The sequence below is a fragment of the Rosa chinensis genome, chromosome 2, assembly GCF_002994745.2.
Source record: "Rosa chinensis cultivar Old Blush chromosome 2, RchiOBHm-V2, whole genome shotgun sequence".
Taxonomy (NCBI): domain Eukaryota; kingdom Viridiplantae; phylum Streptophyta; class Magnoliopsida; order Rosales; family Rosaceae; genus Rosa; species Rosa chinensis.
Window position 1 is genome coordinate 84,839,282 of NC_037089.1, and position 25,232 is coordinate 84,864,513.

General features: G+C 36.7%; 1 long non-coding RNA gene across 1 annotated transcript; it reads left to right on the top strand.

Annotated features, from left to right (window-relative positions):
- Nucleotides 1-23,091: 23,091 nt before the first annotated feature.
- Nucleotides 23,092-25,018, top strand: LOC112189026. Its single transcript, XR_002931693.2, has 2 exons — nucleotides 23,092-23,852; nucleotides 24,526-25,018. It is a non-coding gene; the product is annotated as an uncharacterized LOC112189026 (long non-coding RNA).
- Nucleotides 25,019-25,232: the final 214 nt, after the last annotated feature.

A 25,232-nucleotide genomic window follows, 5' to 3' on the forward strand; every position in this document is an offset into this window, starting at 1 on the left:
CCGGCTAGGAGAAACCAAGCCAAGCAAAGAAGAAGGAGCGGCCGCCTGACCAAATGAACTTCAAATGAGCTGAAACCTTCCAGATCCATTCTAAACACCCAAATGATCATTTCTTATGAAGAGTGCCAGAGAAAAATATGAGTGGAAGGCCTTCAAACAATCAACCCAATTCTCTACAGAAGCAAAACCGGAAAACTGGACCTGTAAGAGGTCCAGCAGCATTTTCGGCCCAACCACATGGCAATACATTCTGAAATTTCACCACAATGATCTACACTCATAGTGGAACATTTCATATGAAGAAGTCAAAGGCTAAAACTGAGTTCTTAGTGGAGATAAAAATTAAAGGAATAAAGGAAGAGAAAGTGATCTCACCTAACAAATCCACTAAGTGTTTAAGTGCTCATACCTAACAAATCCACCAAGTGTTTAAGTGCTCAAACCTAACCCATTATGATTTGTTTAAAGGCCAAATAGTGTTGCTTGGAAGCCTATAAATAGAGACCAATTCACCATTTCATAACACATCTTCCTTCATCCATCTCATCTTCTTTGTCTCTCCATTTCCTTTCCATTTTCCTTCTCCATTCTCTAGTTGCAAAGTTCTGCGTTTTCAAGCAAGGAGAGGAAGAAGAAGAAGGAGCCGTGAAGATCATATCCTCCATCATCCACCTTGAAGGCTTGCTTCCAAGATTCAAGATCCAACCATCTAGCTCTCCATCTCCATCTCCCCTCACGGTGTAATTCATTCTTTTTCCTTGTAATGATCTTTTGTTTTCCTTGTTTGAATTCATATGAACTTGTTTCTAGTTAACAATAATGTTTAGGGTAAAGTTTAAACCCAATTTCTATGTTTAAATAAAGTTTTCGAATTCTATAATTGTGATTCTAAGTTGCTTATGTGAGTTTGTTCGATTAAATTTGCTTTACAGAAAACTTTTATATGTTTATCTTATTTGGGTCGACACTTATAGGATTTGCATGTAATTGGTGCTAGGTTTAAGAACATGAAATCGACTTTTCGTTTTGTGTAACTTGAATCAAAAGTAGTAAAGGTTCTGGACAAGAATCGAATTTAATTGAAGAGGATTGCAATTAGGTGGACTTTTCCATAACTAAGTTGTACACTTGAGTTGATAGCCTTTCTCTATGTCTAATGCATTGAACATGTCATGATTGACTAGCTTTCTAGGGCTTGATTGCATGTTTGATAGGATTAATCTAGGTGCTTTCGCTTAGGTTAATTAGCATTGAAAAGTAAAATATGGGAAATCATTTGCTTTCGAATGTTTCACATGATCAACTCCTCTCTCATGACTTGGAAGAACAATTATAGGGTTTGAATCGAATTTGATTACATGGAATTAATTTTGATCTTTGTTCCTTGCGTTCCACCCTTGTATATATGTTTTTACATTTTCTTTATTTTCTTTATCTTAATTTTCAATTCTATAATTCTTAAACCCCCCTTTTTATTTTGTTACTTGTATATATTTTTATTCTTTATTTTATTTTTGTAAATAATACTTTTCTTTAATTATTTGACAATGACAGGTGTACCCTCAATCCCCGGAATAGAACGATCCCTATTTGCTTATACTACTAACGATATTTCAGGGTTAAATTATGTGCTTCCCAAGAGCGCATCATGTGTCACCTATGATACACTATATGGTGGATGTTTATCAAGCCATTTTCAAAATGGCACTAGTCAAATTAAATTTCATTGACTAATAAGAACATTGAGATTCATCTCACATGCCTGATGTCTTTTGCTTATAATAAGCAACTTGAGAGCACTATTGTGTGTTATTCCACAGATTTATTGTAACCTCTTGAGTTTCTATTGAAACTAAATTCCAGTTATCTAGGAACCTGATGTTACATAAGAGGTTGTTATAAATTGAAAAAAATTAAAACCTCAAGTTTCTTGGATCTCTAATTATATGAGGGCATGAAGTCCCTCCTCTTTATGACTACACATTTATGTGTGACACAGAACTTGAGGTTCTCCGCATGATAAAGTTACTTGTTCTTATGGATTGTAGTCTTTAACTCGAAATTTCGAGTATATCATTTTGGCCAGCAGTTCAAAATGAAGTTGGTCCATTCCAATTATCAGTATTCCACAATTAATATCTACTGAAGCTAAGGTAACAACCATATCAAGAGTTGTAGATCTTGATCTATGGCTCCAAATGAGCTACTATCATGTTACCGAATTTGAAATGTTGTTGCATTATTTGCTTATTATATGGTTGGAGAAGACTTTATGCCATCAGATATATACTGTATCGAATTTTCTGCAGTAAATTAAGGCATATGATGTCATGAACCTGAAGTTCCTTGAACCAAATACACTATTTCGGCATGACCGGTTACTTCATCTTTTGTCTACCATGTTGCACGGAATCACTTACAAGTTTGATGATTGCTAATCTTACTCACAAGCAAATTGTTTATTTACATATTTGCGAGTTGTCACTTTAATGAGACAATCCTCCTGCAATGAGGGGGAGAAACATTGTTCCTGAAGAACGATATGAATTAGTGTGAGATATTTATCCACCGTCTCATTTTGACTTTGTCACTTTGAGAAATATCAAAACTAGTGAATTGATAAAAGAAAGTGACAAAATTATATGCTAAATGCAAAGGCATCTGCTTGGGTTAAAGTCCTTGAGACCAACCATATTAATACAAGCAATGTAGCTAGACTCCATTTGATTTGTAGGATGCAAATGTATCCAATTGACATGGTTCTCCTGAAGAGAATGTCATTACACAATATCACAGCTCCTAATATGGCTACACATACAGAGGGTGTAGGTACGCCATTCAGAAATGATGTCTTAGTGATACAATAATAAATCAATATGGTTGATGCTAATGGACAAAACATTTTTGACCTAAAACTTGGTTTGGGTTCGCCACCAGCCAATGAACACCTTCACTCCAAAGAAAGTGATATATTTTTGAATGCATCTTTTGAGCATGGTCATAATAAGACAGTCTTCCCGCCGTTAGGGGGAGGAAAAACTACTGTCATTTGAATAACGGCGTGAATTTGTGTGGATTGTATCCACCAGGTCTAAAGTTTTAAATTCCCAAAACAGGGAAGATTATACAAGCCCTATAATTCTCTATATGAGATTATAAGTAAAAAGATCCACATTCGCTACATAATTCATCTATGAGAGATGATTGTCCTAGAAGCGACAATGTATGCCCCAGAAGTGGCATGGGTGATGCACCTGAAAGCAAGCGCACAATTTAACCCTGAAAATATCGTTAGTAGTATAAGCAAATAGGGATCGTTCTATCCGGGGATTGAGGGTACACTTGTAATTGTGAAACAAATAAAGAAAAGTATTATTTACAAAAATAAAATAAAGAATATAAATATATACAATTGTATAAACAAATAAAGAATTAAAATAATAAAGTATTATTTACAAAAATAAAATAAAGAATAAATATATACAAGTGAACAAAAATAAGGGGGGATTTTGTTTTTGGATTTTCGAAAATAAAACTAAGTTAACAAAATAATTAAAATGCAAAAACATAAAAATAAAATAGAGTGAGAGAACAAAGATCAAAAACCGAAACATATGATTAAAATTGATTCAAACCCTAATATTGTTCATCTAAGTCATGAGAGAGGAGTTGATCATGTGAAACATTCGAAAGCAAATGATTTCCCATATTTTACTTTTCAATGCTAATTAACCTAAGCGAAAGCACCTAGATTAATCCTATCAAACATGCAATCAAGCCCTAGAAAGCTAGTCAATCATGACATGTTTAATGCATTAGACATAGAGAAAGGCTATCAACTCAAGTGTACAACTTAGTTATGGAAAAGTCCACCTAATTGCAATCCTCTTCAATTAAATTCGATTCTTGTCCAGAACCTTTACTACTTTTGATTCAAGTTACACAAAACGAAAAGTCGATTTCATGTTCTTAAACCTAGCACCAATTACATGCAAATCCTATAAGTGTCGACCCAAATAAGATAAACATATAAAAGTTTTCTGTAAAGCAAATTTAATCGAACAAACTCACATAAGCAACTTAGAATCACAATTATATGAATCTAAAAATTCTCAATTAATCATAAAATTCCAGAAATTAATATTCATTCAAACACATATGTCAACTAGAACAAAACCAACGAAATCAAAGCAAAGGTTACAAAGGAGAATCGGATTACACCGTGAGATGGAGATGAGATGAACGAATTGAGGATGTGGTCTCTTGAATCTCGAAAGCAAGCTTCAAGGATGGTGATGGAGGATGATGCTCACGGCAATTCTTCTTCTCCCTTGGCCTTGCTTGAAATGTTGAATGCACTAGAGGATGGAGAGAAAATGGAAAGGAAATGGAGAGACAAAGAAGATGAAATGGATGAAGGAATTGGTTTAGGAAAATGGAAAGGAAATGGAGAGACAAAGAAGATGAGATGGATGAAGGAATGTGTGGGAAAATGGAAAGGAAATGGAGAGACAAAGAAGATGAGATGGATGAAGGAATGTGTATGAAATGGTGACTAAGGAAAATGGAGAGGAAATGGTGAGACAAGAAGATGAAATGGATGAAGGAATTGGTGATTGAGAGTGAGAGGAGAAGGTGTTTAAATAGGGAAGAAAAAGAAGAGTGAAATGATGAGATGAAGAAAAATAATGAAAGTGGAGTATGAGAGTGGTTTGTAAAATATGTAAAAGATGAGGTAATGATGAAAGCAAAGCATGAAGGTGAAGAAATGTGGAAGTGATGATGATCTTTTAGGGTAGAAAAATTGTATCCAAGGAAAAAGAAATGCTTTCTTCATATGGGTGGGAAACATGAATATGTGGTGTTGAGCTGTTTTCAGGTCAGTTTCTTCCCCTTTATTCCTTCAATTATTTCTCCATCAAAACTTCAGAATGAGCCTTCGACTTCTTCATAAAAAATGTTCCACTATGAGTGTATATCATCCTCACAAATTTTCAGAGCTTTATTCCATGTGGTTGGGCCGAAAATGCTGCTGGACCTCTTACAGGTTCAGTTTTCCTGTTTTGCTTCTGTAGAAAATTGGGCTGATTGTTTGAAGGCCTTCCGCTCATATTTTTCTCTGGCACTCTTCATAAGAAATGATCCTTTGGGTGTCTAGAATGGATCTGGAGAGTTTCAGCTCATTTCGAGTTCATTTGGTCAGGTGGCCGCTCCTTCTTCCTTGCTTGGCTCTGATTCTCCTAGCCGGAGTAAGAAAATATTCAAGGTTGACTTTTTAGTGCATTTTCATTCTTCTCCATCATTTCTAGGTAATTATGGACGTAACACTCATTTCTTCTTCATCTACTCCAATGTACCTAAAAATAGAAATTAAGTTAAAAATCGATTCGTTAAGGAATAACTAAGCAAAATGTGAGGAATTAACATTTAAAATATCACATTAAAATGCGCCTATCAATGGGTACCCAATATCAATAAGTTTATTATAGCTAATGCATGCATATAAGAATGTGTGAGATCTATGATTGTTGATCATCGATGATAATTTACATTTGGTAGCTACCAAAAATCTTTAAGGGCTGTATGGACGCTATACCACGTTTCACCATGAATGTCGACAAAGTATATTATTGGCCAAATTGGAAAGAGGCAATTCCAATGAAATTGGATATTTGAAACGTGATGGAATTCTTGAACCTTTAACCCCACATGGTACAAAAGGGTACTTATCAAAAGTGAAGATAAATCACTATGACACAATGTCTATTTATCGAGACATGAGATTATGAATATCTTCCCTTATACGAATGACAATTTTCTATAAGTACAGTGTTACATATAGCTGTTATATTGACGAGAGATTTATGGCACGTTGTCATCGTATATTATGAAGATCTTAAAGATACATTGTTAAAAGCATAATCTCAAAAGAAAAGTGTCATAATAAGCGTATTGCTTATCAAATCCTTAAGGGATTCAAATACATGAATAATTCAAGTTCATGAAAGGTTGAAAGAGCCTAAAGCTAGCTCATATGTACTCATTTCGTTCTAGTCAACGAGATCTAAATTGCCTTAATGAGTACTATGAAGAGACTACTATTGAATTCGAATTATGAATATAATGTTGCAACATATTCTAACTTTCGCAAAGTTATGAATTATTTAGAGCTCTTGAAGAAGCTTATATGAGACATATCAATACACAAAGATATTGATGTGTATGGCTAGGTATGCCATGATGATTTTTTCAATGTTTTAAACTATACAAAGTTAAATGTGTCAATTTCTTTATATTGTTTAGCTATTACTTTGTGTATGAATGTGAGCATATGAGATTATTTCTAACCTTATCATATGAGGTAAGGCTTATTGACAATCATCTAGCTTTGTTGGTATTGCTTAACCTTTTCAGGTATGAAAATTTGTGATGAGCCCCTATATGCAAAGCACATGTGGTCTCACATCAGTGATAGACACATCAAACCACTATACATAGTACATGTAGCTTATCGCACACATAATTAAGGCTTGCAACGATCAGAGGGAGATTCTCATCAGGGGGAGCATCCAGAAGCATGCTACCTAGGACATATGCGCGTTGTGCTCTTTTTGTCCTTCGACCAGGGTTATTTTTGTCCCACTGGGTTTTTGTTACCTGGCAAGGTTTTTAACGAGGCAACAATAAGCGCGTCCAATATCATCATTCATTGGTGGACATCCAAGGGGGAGTGTTGTAAATATTATTATCTATATGGCTGTCCACGTAAATACTCATTAGTTGTGTACTTTGATGTAAACCCTACCTCTATATAAAGGAGACTAATGAGACTGAATGAAATACTTTTACTTCCTCCCAACTATTTTCTCTCCATCTCCTCTCTACTTTATAACAGATGAATATTATATTAAAAGTATATAAATATAGTCAAATATGGTAAAAAATTAATTTTAATTTTATCATAATATTTAAAAATTATTCTTTTCTTTTAATTATTTTTTTTATTAAATGAATGGAGGGTATTTGGTGTGAAGGAGATGGGTGAATGAATGAAAAATTGTAAAGGAGATAGAGGATATTTGGTGTGAGGAAATAGAAAAGAATGGGTTGGTATTTATAGAATTTCTCACAATTTATTATCCCAACGAGTATATTTTTTTTCCCTCAATTTTCTGGTAATTGTTTAATTTTTTTAGGAACAAAATAGAAAAATAACCCTTGATTTAATAAGAGCCATTGATCACATTTTTTCCCTCAAATCTGAGCCGTCAGATTAAATATGGCAAATTTGAGTAAAAGCAAATAATAACCCATTTGCTGGGCCCATGAACAATATCCGAGTCTTGGCATTGGAAAAATCTCAAATATAACCAGTACAAGTGGGTTAGTGGTTATTGCCTAGTTGGGTGTGCTCCTCAACCTAGGTTCGAACCCCGAAGCTATCAATGTGGCCAGACACTGTGCTGCAATGCACAGTTGGAGCATTTCACATGCGCCGAAGAGGTTTATCTTGGGCCTAAGAAGCCTTTGGGTTCCCCTTGACAAAGTAAAAAAAAAAAAAAAAAAGTCTCAAATATGAGACTTGGGATGAACCCAAGTCCTATAATTTTAGGACCAACTCTCCCTAAAAAACATTGTTGGAGATGAAAAGTCCTATAATTCAACAAATTAAATCTGGTTTTGAACCCTATTGTTGGAGTTGCTCTTAGAGTAACCAATTTTCTCCGTAGAAGCAAGAATAAGAAATCCTTGATTATCTCTTATAAATGAAAAGGAGGTGCTCCTTGTTTATCATCATAAAATCATTAAAATGAAACATCAAAATTTAGTTTAATGAAATACCTTGGTGAGAGGTTTCCTTCTTCTATTTTATTTCCGATTGATACAGTCATAAGACATAAACATATTTACAGCAGCATGCATAAGCAATTTGGATAAGTTCTTTTCTAATATTCTTAAAGATCATTTGGTTTCTAGCATGCCATGTATTGTAACAAATGAACAAAACATGAGAAAAAAGAGGCAACGTACGTCACTGTGAAAAGTATTAGAAGCTATATGATTGATCCAATTCTAATAATAGTCCTTTCAATATTTAGTATTTAAATTAAGCCAGACTTGAGATGAACAAGATAAAAAGATGTGATTTTGGGATTCCAAACCAGAATTACAAAGGGGCAAGAACGGTCAATAGCATTGGAAAATAATATATGTTTAGTTCTAAGTCTACCTCTAATAAGGTTTCAGGCCAAAACTTCAATTTTGTGGGAGATAGGAAGAGACCACATTTTCGTTAAAATTTTGGATCTTGAATGTTTTCTAATATTTGAGCTGATGTTAGGCATTATTATTTGCCGTTTGTACAATATAATACTTTCGTAATTTTACAACGACTCAAATAATTTCTAAAGTGTTTTCCACTATGTCATTTGTTATATATAGTATTGATTTTATGATTTATTAATAATAAGAATGTCTACTCTTATTATTCTCGTATAGTAAGCATCAATAGAATTGCAGTTCATAAAAATGAGACTATTGCCGAAAACGTGCAGCACCCTAGAATTCAAGACTAGCGGCGACGACAAATTTGGGACCCTGGCAGTCTCTCTCCACATTGAGCAGAGTAGGCAACGCTTTTGGCTTTTAGAAGTTCGCAGTTGTGGACAACACAAGGCCAGATCAGTTTTGAATCAGAGCAGGTTTGGGGCTGCGGTTTTTGTCTTATTATCGACAACATACCCGATCGGTGGTTCACATGGACGAGGAGAATAGTCGCGAGGTCGGAGAGCATCGTCTGGGTTTGAATAGATTGGCGGTTCATTACCGGAGAAGTGGTGGAGGAGACGCCGGGCCGAGGTGCAGGCAAGCTTGATAGACCCTGTGATGTAGTGGTGCACAAGCCGGCTGCAGGACACAATGGATTAACGAGATTAAATTATTGTCTTCAATTCAATAAAAATGGAAAAACCATTTTCCGTTTAATTCTGAGAGATTTTATTGCCCCTAGTAATATCAAGTAATCATATTATTGCCTCTCAATACTGTTTTATTGCCTCCCAATAATCATATTATTGCCTCTGATAATCATATTATTACCTTCCAATAATTAGGCCTCATCAAAAAGCCCGCGGATCAAGTGGGCCGATGGTGGCCCGCAGGCCTTAAGGGCCAAAAGCCCGGCCTGATCCTCCAAAAGCCCACTAGGCCCGGCCCGTAAAAGCCCGTAAACTATTATATATGTATGTGTTATATATATATATATATTTATTTATTTATAAACACACATATATCTATATAAGTATATATATTTATACACACACACACATATTCTTATAGATATATATATATATATATATAAACACATATTCTATATAAAAGTATGAGAACTTCCACACATATATAAACGCACACACACATATTCTTTTATATATATCTATAAGAATATGTGTGTGTGTGTGTGTGTATGTGTTTGTGTGTTTATATATGTTTGTGGAAGTTCTCATACTTCTATATAGAATATGTGTGTATATATTCTACATATCATGACGACGGTTGACCAATTCGATCTAATTCGAAAATATAGTGAAATTGGCTAAATTTTTTACCACACATAATTTATTATAATAATCTCATCCAACGATCGGTTTTTCCATTTTTATTGAATTGAAGACAATAATTTAATCTCGTTAATCCATTCATGCGCGTCACTAATTAGATGACGACGCATTTGGCTACCTTAAGAGAGTCATAGTTACTCCCACCGTTTACCCCGCTTGGTTGAATTTCTTCACTTTGACATTCAGAGCACTAGGCAGAAATCACATTGCGTTAACATCCGCAGGGACCATCGCAATGCTTTGTTTTAATTAAACAGTCGGATTCCCCTTGTCCGTTTTCTAATCTCTCCAACTGCCATCTTGTATAATCACATGTGGTTGATGTGAGTTGGTAATCTCTCCAACTGCCATCTGCTTTGTCCGTTTTCTAATCTCTCCCCTTGCGGAAACTACATCTACAAAGTTGGTATTCTCCATTTTCTAATCTCTTTCTCTCTCTCTCAGGGTTAGGAATTGATCACATTACGTCAAAGAACCTTGGGCTGGCTCTTTCTTTTTGGGCTCCATGTAATTGACGTCGGAATATATTTGTACATTAAATTTGGCTAGGAGGATACCCTAGTGACCTAATTTCCATTTCTTGATTAGTTTATATTATCTTTTTCTTAACTCGCAATTTTAATTTTCAATTGTCAATTTTAATTTTTCAAAATTTAAAAAAAAATCAAATTTCATTAACCACTTTCATTGTCCATACCATTTGGTTGTGAGTTTTCTTGACCAATTTTAGGCTTGGTTGTTCCGAGCCGGGCATGTAAATAGCTTGGTGCTATTTTTCTAGGTTTTGTTTATTAAATAAACAGTGTCTTAAGTCTTATTATTCTCGTATAGTAAGCATCAATAGAATTGCAGTTCATAAAAATGAGACTATTGCCGAAAACGTGCAGCACCCTAGAATTCAAGACTAGCGACGACGGCAAATTTGGGACCCTGGCAGTCTCTCTCCACCTTGAGCAGAGTAGGCAATGCTTTTGGCTTTTGGAAGTTCGCAGTTGTGGACAACACAAGGCCAGATCAGTTTTGAATCAGAGCAGGTTTGGGGCTGCGGTTTTTGTCTTATTATCGACAACATACCCGATCGGCTGTTCACATGGACGAGGAGAATAGTCGCGAGATCAGAGAGCATCGTCTGGGTTTGAATAGATTGGCGGTTCATTACGGAGAAGTAGTGGAGGAGACGCCGAGGCCGAGGCACAGGCAAGCTTGATCGACCCTGTGATGTAGTGGTGCACAAGCCGGCCGCAGGACACAGAGGTGGAGGCAGTCTGGCAGCTGATGTTTGGCTCCAATTTTGTTGCAGCTGGCCAACAGTCTCTTTTCAGAGCGAGCGTGCCAGCACCGTTCGGGTGCTATCATCAGGGGTGTCCCTTGACCTGACTTCTTTTGAGCCACTGTAGATGAGGAGAGCACCAACCTCTTCGTGAGGGTCTTCTGTGCCTCGTGGTGAGGACTTTGTCTTGTATCACCAAGTCGATACTTAACGATGTAGGTTGAGCAGAGCGAAATCACCGGGAAGTAGAGAGAACTTGCTTAAGCATGACTTTAGTATAGCTGGTTTGCGAGGGCATTACCCTTGCTTAGCTGGTTTCGTAACCATTGTGGTCGCGGTACTACAGTAGACTCCCGAGGAGACTAGGACCGAAGCACATTGACAGAGGGTTTGGTGGCACTGACATTCGGCTCTTGAGAAGACTAGGATTGGAGTGTAATCACCGGTAAGAGAAGGAGAGGAGTTGCTCTTAGAGAGGGGTTGCTCTAAAGAGGCTTGGATAATCGTAGAGATTGTTGTTGAATTGTGTTGCGGTGCGAGGGCGTTACCCTTGCTTGGCTGGTTTCATAACCGTTGTGGTCGCGGTGCTACAGTCTGCTCCCGAGGAGATTAGGACCGAAGCACTTTGACAGAGGGTTTGGTAGCAGTTACAGTCTGCTCCTAAGAAAACTAGGACTAGAGTGTAATCATCGGTAAGAGAAAGAGAGGGGTTGCTCTAGAGAGGCTTTGATAATCTTAGAGATTGTTTGATGAATTGTGTTGTTTTGTGCAAGGGCGTTACCCTTGCTTTTGTGGTCACAGTACTACAGTTGGCTCCCGAAGAGACGAGGACCGAAGCACTTTGACAGAGGGTTTGTTGGCACTGACATTCGGCTCCTGAGAAAACTAGGACTGGAGTGTGATCACCGGTAAGAGAAAGAGAGGAGTTGCTCTTAGAAAGGGGTTGCTCTAGAGAGGCTTGGATAATCTTAGAGATTGTTGTTGAATTGTGTTGTTTTTTGTTACTTGTTGTAGCCTCTATATATAGGCTACCAAACCATAGTGGTTGGCCTTAAACAAATCATGATGGGTTAGGTTTGGGCACTTAAAACACTAATGAAATGTTAGGTTTAAGCACTTACTGCTCCAATTTTTTTGCAACTATATCTCCACCAAGAACTCAAAATAGGCCTTCGACTTCTTCATATCAAATGATCCACAATGAGTGTAGATCATTGTGGCAAATTTTCAGAGCTTTATTCCATATGGTTGGGCCGGAAATACTACTGGACTCCTTACAGGTCCAGTTTTCCAGTTTTGCTTATGCAGAAAATTGGACTAATTGTTTGAAGGCATTCCACTCAAAACTAGCTCTGGAACTCTTCATAATAAATGATTCCTGGGATGTCTACAATTAATATGGAGAGTTTTAGCTCATTTGGATTTCGTTTGGTTAGTCTGCCGCTCTTCCTTCTTTATTTAGCTAGGTTTCTTCTACCGAAGTAGGAAAATGTGCTAAAATTGACTTTTCATTTCCATGCTTCCATCATTTCATTTTCTTGCAGCTCGCATAATCTTCCATAATTCTGCTCATTTTTCATTCAAGCAGCTGAAGCCTAAGGTTTCTGCCTTGTTGAGCTGGGTTTGGGCTTGGGTTCTAGGGCCTGGGCTCAAACTTGGGCTGCTGGGCTCAAATTTGTGGCCTAGGCTCAACCTTGGACTGATGAGGCGGGAAAGCCTTTTTGTTAGGCACGACTTGATTTGGGCTTGGGCCTCTTGGCTTAGGCTCAAGTAGAGGCAAGCAGGGCCTTAATGTATTAAGGTATTGAGCATGTGTGAGGTTAGATAAACTTCTATGAGTCTTCTATGACGTTTTTAGTTTTTGCTTGTACCACAATTGCATGATTGGCATGTGATGGCTAGTTGAATGATTTCTTTCCGTATGAGACAAAGTTTTTTTCATTCTTGTATAGACACGATTAAATATGAGCGTCTCAGAGATCCTTAATGGTGTGTTTTAGCTTTGGTAGGTTATTCTGGATTTTTTTGTCGGATTTCTTATGTAAGTTTTGGTAGATAGCAGCCTTTTTGCTATTGATCTAGTGACATCAAGTTCTTCTTCTTAAAAAAAAACAAAGAATTGCAGTTCATAAGTCAAAACACATTTTTCATGTTTTTTATTTATTTTTTTTTTATTAGGAAGGAGAATAAATCATCGTACATCTCGCAAGTGTAACATACTTCCTATATTGCTAAAAGGATAATTTTTAAGAACAGTACACGACATATAGGTGACTCCGAACTTCGGTACATTAAGTTTCAAAACAATCATTTCGGTACATGAACTTGAAATCTCGACCCAAAATATATACATGCCGTTACATTCTCTGTTAGTCTTATGTAATTATTCATTTTTCAAAGGGTAATTCTGTATTTGCCTCTCTCTCTCTCTCTCGCTGAAACAAACTAGCTAGCAGCTTAACACTTTTCATCCTCCTAACCTAGCATCGACGCATTGGCCGGAGGCACCAAGCAGCATCGCCGCTGCTCCGCCCTGCCTAGGTCCCGATCCATATTGCACTTCATCCCAAACGCCTCCCTTCTCCCACACCACCGATCTCAACACTCTACTCACAAATCCACCATGGTCGCACCAGACCTTAAGCCACACTCCAAATTGTCGCCAACCACTAACCAATTGATCCATTAATCTCGTCTCTTCTCCCCCTAACGGCGACATGTTCCTACCCAGACCCAAGGATGATCCGGTCCCTCTCCGATCTAAAACCCATTCTCATAAAAAAAAAAAAAAAATTCCTACAACAGCTTCGAGAAAGTGTCGAACTCCTCATCAAGTTTATCCGGGTCAATTGTATCCGCCTGGGAGAGCCAGAGGTCCATTCCAGCCGGTATCTTGGGCCTGAATCGGTAGTACCAAACCCCAATCAGAAACACATACAGAATCCCAGTCGGGATTATGAAATCCGGGTACCAAACCAGAACCAAATGCAACATGTGCACCAAAATAGTCGTGACCGAGTTCCTCCACATCCGTATATCATCCAACCACTTTGCTAACCCGACCAACCACGCCAGCATCGCCACGATCTGAAACCAATTCGCTTTGCTCTTCCTCATGCTCCACGTGTGTGAGTCAGCATCCAACATGTACTGCACCACCTCCGGCCCTAGCGGCGGCTCGGAGCGTGCTAGCCATGCGGCCACCATGGTCGGGTTTGCTGTTGCTGTGATTGAATGGGGAGGGGGAAGAGAGAGAGATAACAATACTCTTTTGTTTAATTTAAATTTCTCTCTCTTAATTAATTATTAATATTGATAATCAATTAATACTAAATTGAGAAGTGTCTGATTTACCCCTTCAAGTTTGACGGAAATCATATTGACTAACGGAGAATGTAACGGCGTGTATATATTTTGGGTTGAGATTTCAAGTTCATGTACCGAAATGATTGTTTTGAAACTTAATGTACCGAAGTTCGGAGTCACCTATATGTTGCGTACTGTTCTTAAAAATTTCCCTTGCTAAAACTAAAAAGTAGTGTGACATACTTCCCATTTCCAAAATATGTGTAGCCATACCGGGAGAGTCTTCAGGACACAACATGAAGATACACGCACTGCTAAGATTAGACGGTTTTAAGTGATAAGAGCAACTACACCGGAAGAGCAATTAAGCGACGAATTTCTCACAAAGCCTAAATTGATCAATGCATCAGTCAAGTATTGGTCTACCAATTGAAGGGACCCACATAGTCGGGCAATTGGGTGACCAATTCTCGGTCACACTCTAAGTCGGGTAATTGATAGGGCCCAAAGACATATGGCGGGTCTTTTTCCAGAAATGGGCTTTCATTTTGAAAAAAAAAAATTACTTGAGAGGAGAGTCAAACCCTCTACCCCTCAATCAATTTGAGCATAATTCCTTCAAACAACTGAGACAGATACTCAAACTAATCCTTTTGTCAACAACAATTTATTTATTTACACCAACTTTTCGATTCTTATTAAATATTATTAATTATTTTGTCAAAAATGTTACCATTCAGATTATCATTTTTTCATTATTAAATTAATTAATACATATGTGTAGCAATATTATTATCATTTAAAAATAACTAATAAATCAAATTGTAAGCTTAAATTCGTTTATAAATAAATAAATTAATTAATATTGGATTGGTAGGCAAATTACCTTTTATTGGTGTATTGTGTAAATTGGAGGCAATTGCCAATTTTAGATGAATAGTGGATTAGCAGTACCAGTTTAGTTAGCAAGTCAGCAATTGCCCTTAGTTCATGGGTACATTTACTCTAAATAACAGAGCCCACATATAAACGATTGAGATTACATATTCATTATATGTGGACTTACATCGTTCTGTATATAGGAATTTTCGAGCTAAACATCCTTAATCGTTTTACACCAGCTCTTCCGTCTCTCTATTTTTTCACTTCAACAACTTTTTTTTTTATGTCGTTTGAGGTTGGCCAAGCTTCTGTCATGAACTCACGTTTTCTGCTCATGAACTCGTTATGAATGCATTGTCTTATTCATTGTAGCCATTGCTAACCAACCAGCTAGAGGTAAGTCAGGTAAGAGTGACCTTCTCACACTTGGACCAGTAGTGTAGTTTTCGAATTGAAATGAAAAAAAGTTAAATTTTCTAGTCTTATGCAAGCATGTGCTACTGTGACCTAAAAATGGCAGGCATGGCGCACGTCCTGTTGAAGGGACAGTTGTCGGGGACTATAAACCCACCACCAGTCCACCATAAGCCAAAGAAAAAAATCAGTTTCCTTTTTATTATTTTTGAATCAAAAGTGTGATTCCCCAACCGGCAACAAATATCTTCTCGTGGACGTCAGTCTCCAGATTACAACCTTCGTGTATCTTATTTTTATGGGAGAATTCAATAAATAGTCACTCAACTATGACTCATTTGACATTTTGGTCACTTAAGTTTCAAATATATCACTTTGGTTACTCAACTATTACACTGTGAATCACTTTAGTCACCTAAGGAGTATTTTTTCTCACTTTAATCACTTCTCCCAATCATTCTAATACATATTTCTTAATTTTTCACAATTGGTTAGATGAAAATATCATTAATATTGTGGCAAATAATTTTTTAATGAAAAAATTAACAAAGTGACTAAAGTGATTGACAATGTAATAGTTGAGTGACCAAAGTGATATATTTGAAACTTCAGTGACCAAAGAGTCGCATGAGTCATAGTTGAGTGATCATTTGTGGAATACAGATAGAGTTTTTTTTTTTTGATTATTTACCATACGGTGTGAGTTGGTTCATTTTATTAAGATAACTAGATTGTTTACATTCTAATTTGAAGGTCTATTTGTGTGTTGTGGAATATCTTTGTTGGAATACAACCTTATATTGTTATCTTTTGATGATTTACAATACGGTTTCAATTGTTTGTTTTCTGAAATGATTTAGTTCCTACTTTCTTCAAATCTAAGTTGCCTTCATTATGAGTGCCCTAAACTTTATATCTAGTATATTTTATGTAATGTTTGTTTTTTTGAATATTTTATAGGTTTTTGTGGATGATGCTGAAATTTTTTACATTCTAATTTGAAAATCTATTTGTGTAGTTTGTTAATTTTTTTTTTTGAAATCAACAAATGTTGATTTAGATCTGTTGGGTTTTGAAATCAAGCAAATGTTGTTTTAGATATGTTGGGTTACAAATAGTATTTCACTGTTTTATTTTAAAATTTTTGAAGTTGTTCATTTTTCATTCTTGTTGATTTTTAGACAGCAGTATGTTGTGGAATATCTTTGTTGCAATACAACCTTATATTGTTGTTATCTTTTGATGATTTACAGTACGGTTTGAATTGTTTTTTTTCTGCAATAATTTAGTTCCTATTTTCTTCAAATCTAAGTTGCCTTCATTATGAGTGCCGTAAACTTTAGATCTAGTATATTTTATGTAATGTTTGTTTTTTGCATATTTTATAGGTTTTTGAGGTTGATGCTGAAATTTTTTTCATTCTAATTTGAAGATCTATTTGTGCAGTTTGTTAATATTTTTTTTTTTAAATTAACAAATGTTGATTTAGATCTGTTGGGTTTTGAAATCAAGCAAATGTTGTTTTAGATCTGTTAGGTTACAAATAGTATTTCACTGTTTTATTTTAAATTTTTTGAAGTTGTTCATTTTTCATTCCTGTTGATTTTTAGACATCAGTATGTTGTGGAATATCTTTGTTGGAATACAACCTTATATTTTGGTGAAATCTGTTGAATTTTTAGTTTCTTTGGGCTTTTGAAGATTTTTTGTTGTGAATTATTTGTTGGAATACCAGCTTATTTTGTTGTGCTCTTTGTATTTCACAGGATTTTCATAATGTCTCTTATGCATTTGCTGATCAGGATGTTGATGCTAATTCTGTTGTACTCACTGCTGCTCTTGCTTCCAAATTGAGGTGAGGATACACTTCCTGTATATTCTCCGTGGTGTTTAATTTTTGTTTGTTTAGAAATGTTGATTGCAGTTTTTGTAGCTGTTGGTAACCCTTACTGTATAATCTCCGCGGTGTTTAATTTGTATTAGTTTAGAAATGTTGATTGCGGTTTTCTAGTACATTTATTGTAGCTGTTGGCAACCATTCCTGTATATTCTCCGTGTTGTTTAATTTTTATATGTTTAGAAATGTTTGAATGCGGTCTTCTTGTTCATTTTTTGTAGCCGTAGGCAATCCTTCCTGTATAGTCTCCGCGGTTTATAATTGTAATAGTTTAGAAATGTTGAATGTAGTTTTCTTGTTCAATTTTTATAGCTGTTGGCAAATCTTCCTGTATATTCTCCGTGTTGTTTAATTTGTATTTGTTTAGAAATGTTGATTGCGGTTTTCTTGTTCATTTTCTGTATCCATTGGCAACCCTTCCTGTATATGCTCCGTTGTGTTTAATCTGTATTTGTTTAGAAATGTTGATTGCGGTTATATTCTCCGTGTTGTATAATTTTTTTATGTGTTTAGAAATGTTGATTGCGGATTTCTTGTGCAATTTTTGTAGCCGGTGGCAACCCTTCCTGTATATTCCCCACGGTGTTTAATTTTTATATGTTTAGAAATGTTGATTGTGGATTTCTTGTTCAATTTTTGTAGCCGTTGGCAACCCTTCCTGTATATTCTCCATGGTGTTTAATTTGTAGTTGTTTAGAAATGTTGATTGCAGTTTTCTTGTTTATTTTTTGTAGCCGTTGGCAACCTTTCCTGTATATTCTCCGTGTAGTTTAAATTTTATATGTTTAGAAATGTTGATTGCAGTTTTCTTGTTCATTTTTGTAGCCGTTGGCAACCCCCTGCTGTAGGATCTCTGAAGATAAATTTTCACTCTGCATTTTCCAAAAGCAGTGGCGTAGGCATTGGCGGACTATGTTCTCTGGTGCGCAATGATCGAGGAGAGCTTTTGGACGGTTTGACTACCAGGATGGTTGCTGGATTTCCTTTTGATGCAGAAGTGAAGGCCGCAAAGCTTGTGTGTTCTCTTGGTGTGGATTATAAGGGAGTGAAGATTGAGTTTGAGGGTGGAAGCAAGTTGCTGACTAACTTGGTTGTTGGAAAAACTCTTCTGGGTTCCAAGTGGACCGCAAGAAGCTTAATGGATGAGATAAAGCTTAGTTTGGGGGAGCTTAGGGCTGGCTATTCCTGGACCCATTGTGCCAAGACAGGCAATATGGCGGCATCCTATTTCTCGAGCAGGTTGTGTGAAAATGAATTCATTGAAGGAATGCAGTGGGTTGGATGATCTCCAGGAGATTTTGGTGGAAGATATGCTGTAGGTGGTGGTGTTTAAATCTTATTAGTGTGCTTACTCTTTTGGTCTTGAATATTCACGAGGACTTGTGGCTCTCTAGCTATCTAACTAAAGATTTTGTCAGCCAAACTCAGAGGTGGGAGTATATATAGAGCTAATAATAGCGGATTCGTAATAGAGAAATGCTCTCTATGTTTTGCTTTGGTAGTACATAGATAGAAGTGGATGAAAAAATTAGATCTTTGGTAACAAACGAAAGTAAATGTTATCTCGCCGAAACTCCATTACTGTCTTTTCTCGCTTCAAATGTCAGAGATTAGGGTAATAACTAGTTTGTGTTTCTTAAGTGAAGCAGCAATGATTTTGATTATGGCAAGATCCATATGGGAAACATATTGTAAAACAAGCTAGGATGAAGCTTTCTTATAGATTTTCATGTAAAACCAAACATGTATAAACTCATAGCAACTTATCAAACTTAATAAGCAACTAATGTCAAATAAGATTAGGTGAATGGATTAAGTTTGATATGTTTATAAGTTTATACATGTCTGGTTTTACATCAAAATCTATAAGAAAGTTTCATCCTTGTTTTACAATATCTTTCCCACATGGATCTTGCTGTAATCAAAATCATTGCTGCTTCACGTAAGAAACACAAACCAATTGTTACCTTGATCTCTAACATTTGAATCGAGACAAGCCAATTATGGAGTTTCAGTGAGATAACATTTTCGTTCGGTTGTTACCAAAGATCTAATCTTTTCATCCATTTCTATATATGAACTACCAAAGCAAAACATAGAGAGAATTTCTCTATTACAAATTCGCTTTTATTATCCCGAACCTTTTGCCTGAATTGAGCACAGATGCAGCGGCCTAAGTGTGAAGAAGCCCAAACCTTTTGCCCAAATTGAGCAAAGATGGGGTTTGCTTCACGTCGGGCTTGGTGTGAAGAAGTGAACCGACTCTTTTCCCCAAATTCAGTTTCGAGAAAGATAGCCCCAAATTGGCAACAACGGGGGATCAGCCACCCGAATTCCAGACAATTTGAAGGAGAAATGTCATCTGAAAAATTCCAATCAAAATGTTAGAACCCATAAATGAATGAGAATTGAATGATTCGAAAAGAATGGTCATAAAGAGAGAGAGAGAGAGAGACAGAGACAGAGAAAGAGCATATCTTAGCCGACAATGACAAAACAGAGTGGGCATGGAGAGTCTGTCCCCTGCCGCCGTCGAGAGCTCTCGTCTGAAGAGATTGGAGACTGATGCTTTTCGGGGAAGAGTTCGAGAGACTTTTTGAAATGAGTTTAGAAGAAATGAAAAAACGCTGAAGGGGTTTAGGGGTCTATAGAAGCCACATACCACGTGGTCGTCACGTGATGATGGTGAGAATGAAAGAAGTCGTTAGTCTCTTTGTTTTTGGTCTTTAGTTTCCGACTAAAAAGTCATTAGTCTCTTTATTTTTGACTTTTTGGTCAAGAACATATATTTTTTTTTCAACTAGGATGAACGTTTCTTTGGTATCGGACTAGAAAGCCTTTAGTCTTTTCTTAAATGAATATTAGATCTTGTGGGATAATAATTGTCCTCAAACTTCAAACACACTTTTAGGTCTTCATTCACTGTGTTTTTTTTTTTAAATACAAAAACGACATCATTTTGTAAAAACTATATAACTTGTTCTCAACAAAACTGAGACAAATTTTAGGGTTGCAACTGTTATAGAGCAACTCGTAATATTATCTTCGTTGGAAATCCATTATTCAAACATGTAGGATGAAACTTTCTTATAGATTTTGATGTAAAACCAGACATTTATAGACTCATAGCAACTAATGTCAAATAAGATTAGGTGAATGGATTAAGTTTGATAAGTTTATATGTTTATACATGTTTGGTTTTACATCAAAATCTATAAGAAAGTTTCGTCCTTGTTTTACAATATCTTTCCCACATGGATCTTGCCGTAATCAAAATCATTGCTGCTTCACTTAAGAAACACAAACCAATTGTTACCCTGATCTCTAACATTTGAAGCGAGAAAAGCCAATTATGGAGTTTCAGTGAGATAACATTTTCGTTCGGTTGTTACCAAAGATCTAATCTTTTCATCCATTTCTATATATGAACTACCAAAGCAAAACATAGAGAGAATTTCTCTATTACAAATTCGCTTTTATTATCCCTAACCTTTTGCCTGAATTGAGCACAGATGCAGCGGCCTAAGTGTGAAGAAGCCCAAACCTTTTGCCCAAATTAAGCAAAGATGGGGTTTGCTTCACGTCGGGCTTGGTGTGAAGAAGTGAACCGACTCTTTTCCCCAAATTCAGTTTCGAGAAAGATAGCCCTAAATTGGCAACAATGGGGGATCAGCCACCCAAATTCCAGACAATTTGAAGGAGAAATGTCATCTGAAAGAATTCCAGTCAAAATGTTAGAACCCATAAATGAATGAGAATTGAATGATTCGAAAAGAATGGTCATAAAGAGAGAGAGAGAGACAGAGACAGAGAGAGAGCATATTTTAGCCGGCAATGACAAAACAGAGTGGGCAAGGAGAGTCTGTCCCCCGCCGCCGTCGAGAGCTCTCGTCTGAAGAGATTGGAGACTGATGCTTTTTGGGGAAGAGTTCGAGAGACTTTTTTAAATGAGTTTAGAAGAAATGAAAAAACGCTGAAGGGGTTTAGGGGACTATAGAAGCCACATACCACGTGGTCGTCACGTGATGATGGTGAGAATGAAAGAAGTCGTTAGTCTCTTTGTTTTTGGTCTTTTGTTTCCGACTAAAAAGTCGTTAGTCTCTTTGTTTTTGACTTTTTGGTCAAGAACATATATTTTTTTTCAACTAGGATGAACGTTTCTTTGGTATCGGACTAGAAAGCCTTTAGTCTTTTCTTAAATGAATATTAGATCTTGTGGGATAATAATTGTCCCCAAACTTCAAACACACTTTTAGGTCTTCATTCACTGTGTTTTTTTTTTTAAATACAAAAACGACGTCATTTTGTAAAAACTATATAACTTGTTCTCAACAAAACCGAGACAAATTTTAAGGTTGCAACTGTTATAGAGCAACTTGTAATATTATCTTCGTTGGCAATCCATTATTCAAACATGTAGGATGAAACTTTCTTATAGATTTTGATGTAAAACCAGACAATTATAGACTCATAGCAACTAATGTCAAATAAGATTAGGTGAATGGATTAAGTTTGATAAGTTTATATGTTTATACATGTCTGGTTTTACATCAAAATCTATAAGAAAGTTTCATCCTTGATTTACAATATCTTTCCCACATGGATCTTGCCATAATCAAAATCATTGCTACTTCACTCAAGAAACACAAACCAATTGTTACCCTGATCTCTAACATTTGAAGCAAGAAAAGTCAATTATGGAGTTTCGGTGAGATAACATTTTCATTCATTTGTTACCAAATATCTAATCTTTTTATCCATTTCTATATATGAACTACCAAAGCAAAACATAGAGAGAATTTATCTATTACGAATCCGCTATTATTATCTCTATATACATTAATTACCACCTATGAGGTTGTCCGCTATTATTATCTCTACATATACCCCCACCTCTAAGGCGTTCTAAGGCACAGTATAGTGTTTAAGTGAACTCTAATGTGTTTTTTTTTAAATACCAAAATGACGTCATTTTGTGAAAACTATATAACTTGTTCTCAACAACACTGAGAGAAATTTTAGGGTTACAGCCGTTATAGAATTTTCCCCAGGTGAGTTTCCTAGTTTCTTTGAAATTTTAATATGATTTGATCTCTCTCTCTCTCTCTCTCAACCTAATTCGTATATAAACTACTAATGAAGTCTACCATTTATTCCTCCTTGGCCAACACCTTCACGTACTATTTCTCCTTAGCCAAAAGGTCCCATGCAACTAATGTCAAATAAGATTAGGTGAATAGGTATAAGTATTAGTGGACTAGTAGATAGTTAATAACAAAGCGATGAGAAGTTCATATAGCATGAACTGCTCGAGTTTCTGCCTCAATTAGAGGAGTCCTACATTTTAGGTCAGTGACCTAAGGATGGCATACCATCAATGTGAATAGAAAAGGCAAGCAGGTTTGATCCCATTCATGTAACTTAGTCGTTCTAAAATAGTAAAAAATGGCAATTATGCAAATTAAGACCTATAAGAATTACTAATTAAGGTCGCTTCTATAACTTAATAAACATTTTAAATGGCAAGAATTTTCAGCTCACTGAGTAATCTCAAGAATAGAGAGGACCACAACGTTCAATCACAATGTAATAATCTCATTTCTTTAATCAAAGCAAACAGTGTGCTTTACTTTCATGATTCATTTTTCTTTAACTTTAATGATTATGCTGGGTTAATTGTTTGTGTTGATCGACATTGCCGACACTCTCTCTCTCTCTCACTCAAACTCTCACTCTCTTTCTCGTCCGAAACCCATTCGAAAAACAGAGCACGGTTTCTCCGGTCTCTCTCTCCCACCTCAGGTCACCACAAGACACCAGACCACGTCCCACACCTTCGCCTCGATATTTCGCAGGTGCAGGTGGGCAGCCTTGCGATGTAGAACAATCGGAAGCGGCGGCGGGAAGCTCCGGCCGGTTTGAGCTCGTTTTGGTTCCAAGCTTGATATCTCAAGCTACCGGTCACCAATCCTCACCAAACTTCATCCTCGAGCTCACTTCAACCTCCTGAAACTCCCATAAGTGTCCTTACACGGCGGCGCTGCGCGTGGTGGCAGCTGGAAGCCAGCCCCGATCAAAAATCGAAAACGAAAACCTTCCGATGGTGATATCTCGAGCTGTAGTGCATCGTTTTGAGTGATTCTTGAACCAGTGAGCTCACCCTGATGTTCTTAACAACTCTCTAGAAGGAATCAAACCCTAAAATTGAAGTTTTTACGTCGGAATTCCAGCTCACCGGATTCTGGAAATTTTCCGGCCAACGAAGGTTTCGATCAAGATATCTCGAGTTTTAGAGCTTCGTTTTGAGTGATTCTTGAACCAATGAGTTCTTCTTGATGTTATTAACAACTCTTCAGAAGTAATCGAGGCCTGAAATTGAATTTTTTACGTCGAAATCAAGCTCGCCATTTTCTGCAATTCTCGCCGGTTCCTGGAAAAATTCCGGCCACCTAGACTGTTTTAGGTAATTTCGACCACTTCCGTTCATTTTCAGACTTCATGCTAGTTAGGAAAATTATTGGGCTTGATGAGATGAAGAGGAGCAGCCTGTCCCCGACACCATTGGCGGTGGTCGGCGGCGGCTCGGCCCCTAACTCCGGCGGCCCTTTCCGGCCACCTCCGGGAGTCAAAAATGTGTTTTCTTTATATTTTTAGGTTCTACGTTTCAATACGATCGTTCGCATATATAATTCATAATTTTTGGATATCGTATGATTTAGTTATGAATTTTACGGTTTCGATCAATTTTGATTGTTCGATTAATGATCTGTGAAGATCGGACCGTCCGATGGACTTGTAGTTTTGATATGTTGATCGTATGATTGTCCCAGTGACGTTTTGTGGTCACGGGCGAAGATCTGACCGTTGGATCTTCGTATAATTGTGAAATAGTGGTTTGAAGGGCGATTCGTGAGAATCCGACCGTCAGATTTTCGTATAAATTTGTGAAGATGATTGTAAGGATGATTCAGGAGGATTCGACCGTTGGATCTTTGTGATGATTTTTGGAGGATGATCCTAAGGGCGATCCGTGAGGATCCGACCGTTGGATCATCATATAATTTCGATCTGACCGTTGGATCGTTGTTTAATTATGTTTTTGAGTTGTTGGCTAAGTTAAGATCGCATTGGTTTAGGTGATCGACGGGATGATTTGGCGGACGATGGTGAATCGTTGATTTGGCTGTTAAGAAGACGCAGTTGGATTAGAGGTGAGTAAACCTCACATGGTTCATATTACGAACCAAATGTCTTTAATTACCTTGTTTATATTGTGATTTAAGTGAAAATACGTATGGAAATACAATATATCATGTTATTGTTGATTTTATTGTGAGAAAGCATAAGTGAGTCGAGGTGTAACATTTGAGTCATATAGGATGACCTTTAAAATGTTTTGATCTACGGTTTGGTCACCAGTGGTGACAGAGGCAAGGTCTTCGTAAGCGTGAACCTTGGCCCAGGTGACACATTACGAATGATTCAGTTAGAGCTCTAGTCTGTCTGCCATAGTATGACATGAAAGCAGCGAGTAGTAGAATTACTCGTGATCATGAATACAGTATGACATGAAAGCAGCGAGTAGTAGAATTACTCGTGATCATGAATACACTTTTGAAATTTGACGTATGACATGAAAGCAGCGAGTTGAATTACTCGTGATCATGAATACAGTATGACATGAAAGCAGCGAGTAGTAGAATTACTCGTGATCATGAATACACTTTTGAAATTTGACGTATGACATGAAAGCAGCGAGTTGAATTACTCGTGATCATGAATACAGTATGACATGAAAGAGCGAGTTGAATTACTCGTGATCATGAATACATAATTATTAATT